Below are 6,344 nucleotides of genomic sequence, written 5' to 3'. Positions count from 1 at the left end.
AAAGAATAAGTTTGTAATCATTGATAGAGATGATCCTATTTGCTAGCAAATCCTTTACCCTCAAATGCAATGCAGAACTTTGGCTAAATAGGTGTGTCTATTCCCTACAGCTCAATACCCTGGTGCTTGTTGTTTGGTTCATTACAGATCACAGCCATGTTTTCCCTTAAGTCAATTAGTCCCTTTCTCCGTTCTCCTCCGGGCAAACTGAGTCTGTTCCAGTTCTAGAAGGAAGAAGCGTTCCAAGTCTGCGTGAGGGACGTCTAGCTCTGTATTGGTCATGATTAATATCAAAAGAATGCAACTTTAGAGCAAATTCTTGGGATTTCTTCGTGTCTGCCCCTGAGACTGTAGAGGACGGTAATCTGAGGCTAGAGGGGACACTTGCCTCTAGCTATGAGAGCCCGGGGATTTGGGGGTAAGTGGGGAGGGGAGATGGGCCTGTAGCCCGTTTCCCGCGCTCACGCCTTCAGTAAGTAAAAGCCAAATTTTAGAGGGGGAGGGGTGAGGCGGGGGAGGGGCAGCTCGGAACCCGGATGCTGCACTACTGATCTCTTGTGGGCTTCTGTAACAGGGAAAGCCTGAGCACGTCTAGAGAGGAGTCACAGAAGCTTTCTCCTCCGCTCGGGATGATTCATCAGGTGGGGGAAGTCCCAGTCTGGGACTCGGTTGAGAAGTCCTAGGGAGTTGCCCACAGCCCACGTGGTGAGTGTAACCCAGGGCTTGGGCCCCGGCCACTTCTCCCTGCCCGTGAGGTGCCCTCGGTTCGGGGACTCGGGACTAAGCTTGCCCATTTGAACCAGCTCCTCCGCAAAGCCTCAAAAAGAAAGGGAGGGGAGAGAGGCGGAGACTTTGGAAAACGTCACACACCCCTCCCCTCCAAGAAAGCGGTAGAACCTCACACAGAGCCCCGCCCCCAGCAGAGGCTCGGAGGAGCGGCGGAGGGACACGCGCGAGGTCGGGGGTGGGGGTGGGCGGGGATTGGTTCCCTGCGTCTGCCCACGAACACTTCCCGGAGGTGGGCGGGAGTTCGGCCCAAAGGCTGGCAGTCTGGACCTGTTCCTTTTTGGTTCCGTGAGACAGCTGGACCATGGAACCCCCAGATGAGATAGGAACAAAGAAGGCAAGCTCGGTTTGGCCAGTTTGACCTCGGGTGCTCTTCCTCCGAGGTTTATCTGATGTTCAATCAAAGCTTTCCCGTATTTGCTGACTTGCCAGCCTGTGAGCTGCTTCTTTGTGTGCAGACCTGGCTGTAAGCCCAGTTCCAGTCTCTCCTGGGGACTGGGGTGTAGCTAAGGATCTACCTGGGGAGACGCCTCCGGCAGTGAATGCAGCCCGCCTGAGCTTGGCGGGCTTCTGAATCTTGGAGCTAAAACGCCGGAGATAGGTGGATGGATCCGTAATCTCACCAAATAATGCTGCTCTTCCCTGCCTTCTCATCTGTTGTCTGTGTTGGTCGACGTGGAATCTAGACGCTCCCAGACTTGTAGCCTAGAAAGATTTAATGACCCCGGGTTTACTTAGCTTAAAGGTGAAAGCCCCAGGTTTGACCTTTGTCACAGGAGAGTTCCATCCTGAGGGAAAGTCCAACTTCATTAATCTCAGACTAACAAAAGACCTTATTTGAGCTTGAGTGATGATGACCATTCCCATCAGGGCCAAGTCCAAACCGAGAGACTTTGGCACTGTAGGCAGCTCGTCAGTTTCCTAAGCTGAAGGTCCTGAGATTGATCCTTGAAAGGAGGGTGTGATACAGTGGGAAAGGCTTCTGGAGACAAAAAAGAGTCACTCCCTGATGGAAATGGTCGTCCCCACTCAAGCTCAAATAAGGTCTTTTGTTAGTCTGAGGCTAGTGAAGTTGGACTTTCCCTCAGGGAGGAATTCTCATGTGACAAGGTCAAACCTGGGGCTTTCACCTTTAAGCTAAGTAAACTGGGAGTCATTAAATCTTTCTAGGCTACAAGTTTGGGGGCTTCTAGATTCCACATCCAGTGTCCATTTCCTTTCATAAGCCCATTGTAGCAGGGCAACTGGGTGGTTCAGTGGATGGTGAGCTAGGCCTAGAGATGGAAGGTCAGTGGTTCAAATGAGGGCTCAGAGGCTTCCTAGCTGGGTCAAGTCTGGGCAAGTCACTTAACTCCATTGCCTAGCCCTTCCCACCCTTCTGCCTTGGGACCAGTACTTAGTATTGATTCTAAGACAGAAGGTCAGAGTTTAAAAATAAATTAATTTTTAAAAATTGTAGGTCTACCCAGTGTAGTGGAGATTTGATCCAATTTTTTTTATTTGAAACTTATTAATTAATTTAGAATATTTTCCCATGGTTACATGATTCATGTTCTTTCTCTCCCCTCCTCCCATGCCCCTCCCATTGCCATGAGCAATTCTACTGGGTTTTACGTGTGTCATTTGAACCAATTTCTTAGTGTTTCCAAGATACTAGAACAAAACTTTTGCTTTTTTTTTTTTTTTTTTTTTTTTTTTTTAGGGCAGCCAGGTGGTGCAGTGGATGGAGCACCTGGCCTAGAGTCAGGAAGACTCATCTTCCAGAGTTCAAATCTGGCCTTAAACACTTACTAGCTGTGTGATCCTGGGTAACTCACTTAATCCTGTTTGTTCCTTTTCTCATCTGTAAGATGAGCTGGAGAAGCAAATAGAAAACCACTCTAGTATACATGCCAAGAAAACCCCAAACAGTACTTTCTAATTTTCTCTTCTATAGATCCTCAGATTCTGAAAAGCAGAATATCAGAAACTATTGTTTACTAAATATTCCTCTCTGGTTAGTTTATCTCTTTTAAAATTTTTTAATGTATTTAATTTTTTTTCAGATTACATGTTGATATAAATTTTGATAATTATTTATGGGCGTTTTGCAGTTCATTTTCTCTCAGTCTCTCACTCTTCCCTAGGATGACAGGTGGTGTGATAGGGGTTACGCAAGCATTGTACAGTTTCTGTGTTTGTCATGTGGAGGAGGGCACATATTGCTTACACTAGAGAAAAATTCACAGAGGAAATAAAATAAAGAATGGAATGCTTCAATCTGCAAAAAAAAAAAAAAAAAGAGAGAGAGAGAGAAAGAGAAAAAACCCCAAATGGGGTCACAAAGAGTCTGAAATGACAACTATCCTACTTTTCATTCTATGAAGGATCCACATCTTTTTTCCCAGTCATATAGGTCTTTAATCATGTCTTTTATGTCATATCTTAAGTGTAAATTATTATGGATAGAATGTACCATAAATCTGTTAGGGTCAAGGACTGTTTCATTGCTATCTTTGAACCCCCAGCATTTAACATTTCATAAATTCTTGTGGATAGACTGATATCTACTATATCTCTTTTTGTTTTTCTCTGGGTCATCTGCAATTTGATTTCTTCCGAGATTATGATATTCCATGATTTGCAGTCTTATAGCATCATCAGGATTTTTTTTTTTTTTTGGAGGGAAAGGAGGAAGCAGTTTGGACCTGTGCTTTCACAGGTGTGGAGGACTTCTCTACTAATGCAGAGATGGCCTGTAATTTGTCTCAGAAAATTCTTGGGCACTAAAGTTAAATGTGGTCATGGAGATCTGGGGACTTAAAAACCAGGCTTTCTTTGTCAGGTGGACTCTATCCATTCCCCCATAGTGGTATAAAAAAAGGGGGGGAAGTAGGGTTTGGAAGTGGGAAAGAATACAGGATCACTGAAAAATTGATTCTGTTTCTCAAATGCAAGCCAGCTTGCTCTCTTCCTCCCATCCCATGCTGGTCCAGGCTCTTTATCCAATGCTGTGCTTATCTAAAATGTACCTATGTTCTACTTCAGTGGGCTCTCCCTCCAACTGCATGGTGGTGGTGTTCATTCTTCATTTGGAAGAGGGCCAATGACATCATCGGGTTATATCTTAATTTGAATGTGATGGCCAAGTGAAGCAGAGTTACACAAAGACATCAGCCTTACTTTCTCTTCCAGAGTCATCAAAGCCCATGCAAGACAAAAGTGAGGATAACTTGCAAATAGCCTGGATTGCAGAGAATGACCTTGGCATCTTCAATATCTGACCATGGTCTAAGAGCTCCATAGCACCTGCCTCAATTGCTTTCATGGCCAATAGAACAAATTGTTCTTATCTATCCATTTTGCCAGGGGAAGTCTTCACATGTTTGAGGTAGAAATCACCTGACTCATGGATGGGTTCGAAGCCCATCGGCTAGCTACCCTCAATTTAGTTTAATCTGCCTGTTGAGATGACATGGCCCCTGCACATGCTAAAGCTTCTTGGAGTCACAGGTAAAAATTGATGAAAAGTAGACACCAAAGGTGGATGAGCAGCAAGCACTCACAAACCAGAGGTACTAGTCTTCCCCAAACACCCCTTATATCTCAACTGCATGGCATACTCTGAGCAACATTCTCTGTCTACTTGGTTCTTCCTACCTAGATTGCTAGGCTAAACTTTTCTTGAAGACACTTAGATCACAGGTTTAGAACTGGAAGGGACATCAGAAGTAAATATCAAAAGATTGGTCCCTTCTTCCTCTAAATCATATGATTTAATGAGCAGAAGCTGCAAAGAAGCAAATTTATGGTTGACCTAAGGAAAAATCTTCCCTAGAGGTATCCAATTAGAGATATCCATAGGTGGAATGAGCAATGGAATATCCCTCACTGAGGATGTTAATCAAAAGCTGAATGGCCATTTACCATGTATGTGGTGGAGGGGATAACCTTGTTCAAGCAACTTTGGAGCGACTGAAGTCCCCAGATTCTTGACTAATTGGCAAGAATATGACATCTGTGAGGAAGAGGAAAAAGATATTAGGAAGAAGATGGAGCCAGCAAGACAACTGGCATTGAAATTTTTTTTCCCTTTATTTTTCTTCACATAAGATACAGAATTTAGCACCATAGCTAAAATCAAAGAGACATGTAGAAGTTCCTTTATTTGAGAGAAAAAAATGCAGATAGTACCACCAGCCCCAAGTAATAATAAAAATTAGCATTTATGTAGCACTTTAAGATTCATGAAGCAGATGTAGTAACTCTTATTTTACTTATTTTTGATTAATAAGAATTAATTTTGTCTCTCTCCCTCCTACCACCTTCAATAAAAAAAAAAAAGTAAACACTCATATAAAAAGCAAAATCACTTCCCACATTGACCATGTCTAAAGATGTATATCTCATTCTGCATCTTGAGTCTATCACCTTTTTCAGGGGGTACTTAAGTAATAGAGGTCATCATCATTCCCCTGGAATCATGATTGTTAACTGCATTGATAGAGTTCTTAAGTCTTTCAAAGTATAGTCTCATTGAGTCTCATGAGGGATAAAAGTATTGTTTCCATTTCATAGATGAGAAAAATGAGGCTGCCCATTGGTTATCTCTTGTTATGTGACTAACTTGTTGCTTTTGTTAATTATACATTTTTGTAATGACCTCCTTTATATTGCTTCTTCATAATTTCTAATTTTTAAAGTGTTCCAACTGCATATCACACTGGAGAAAAATAAGTATTCTTTGACCTCTTGGTCTTTTCAGCATTGCCAAAGAGCCTTAGTAAATGTCTATAGAATTAAGTTACCAATATATTGTATAACTCACCATACCCTTACCTCAAAATTAGAATAAAATCTGCAATATCACAACCAAGAAGAGTTTTAGGACTGCAGACTTATTTCAGAATGAATGATGAGCCAACAGTAACAGTGTTCTCAGATCATCCTACAATGAATTCTGCTCAAGGAATCCTATTTAAGGAATACATCATTTGGTTCCTTTCCATGTAATGGTTATATAAGGGAATATGTTAGAAACGAGGACTTATACAGTACATGATTATGGGTTCTTTTCCTTGTGGATGGAGAGGAGGAAAAGATGCTGTGTTTTTTTGTAGGTCTTTCTTTAGCTCTATAAAGTATAAATTGATTACTTTTTTGTCTCTACTTCAGTGGTCCTGACTACTTGGAAAAGCCACCATCAAAAATGAAACCTCACCATGAAAAAGATTTAGAACCTTGGGAAGATAAAGAGGAGCAAGAATTGTGCCCTGTACCAAGGAGGCACTACTGAATGAAATAAAATGAAATGTGTGCTTAGCATCTCCTTTCCTACCGAAAGTCCTGTGTTTTGTTTTGTTTATTTTTGTACTGGGTGGTTACTTATGTATGCATATTTATTTGTAAATAGCTTCATATGGTACCTGCAGTCATAAAAGTTGATAATGTCTTTGGAGAAAAGGTTTGGAATTCTAATGAATTTAATTGAGCTACAATCTCCAAGACACTGACAATGAATATTGCCCATTGTGGATATAAGCAGGTTATAACATATAACCAATAAGGAATTCAAAAGA

The 6,344-nt window shown here is 42.0% G+C and overlaps 1 long non-coding RNA gene across 1 annotated transcript; it reads left to right on the top strand.

Moving 5' to 3' along the window:
• Positions 1 to 263: 263 nt before the first annotated feature.
• Positions 264 to 6,101, top strand: LOC123245580. Its single transcript, XR_006506116.1, has 3 exons — positions 264 to 418; positions 575 to 705; positions 5,941 to 6,101. It is a non-coding gene; the product is annotated as an uncharacterized LOC123245580 (long non-coding RNA).
• The last annotated feature ends 243 nt before the right edge of the window (positions 6,102 to 6,344 follow it).

This window comes from Gracilinanus agilis, chromosome 4, assembly GCF_016433145.1.
Source record: "Gracilinanus agilis isolate LMUSP501 chromosome 4, AgileGrace, whole genome shotgun sequence".
NCBI classification, from domain to species: Eukaryota; Metazoa; Chordata; class Mammalia; order Didelphimorphia; family Didelphidae; genus Gracilinanus; species Gracilinanus agilis.
Note: the sequence above shows the minus strand (reverse complement) of the source record. Positions and strands in the feature narration are given on the sequence as shown.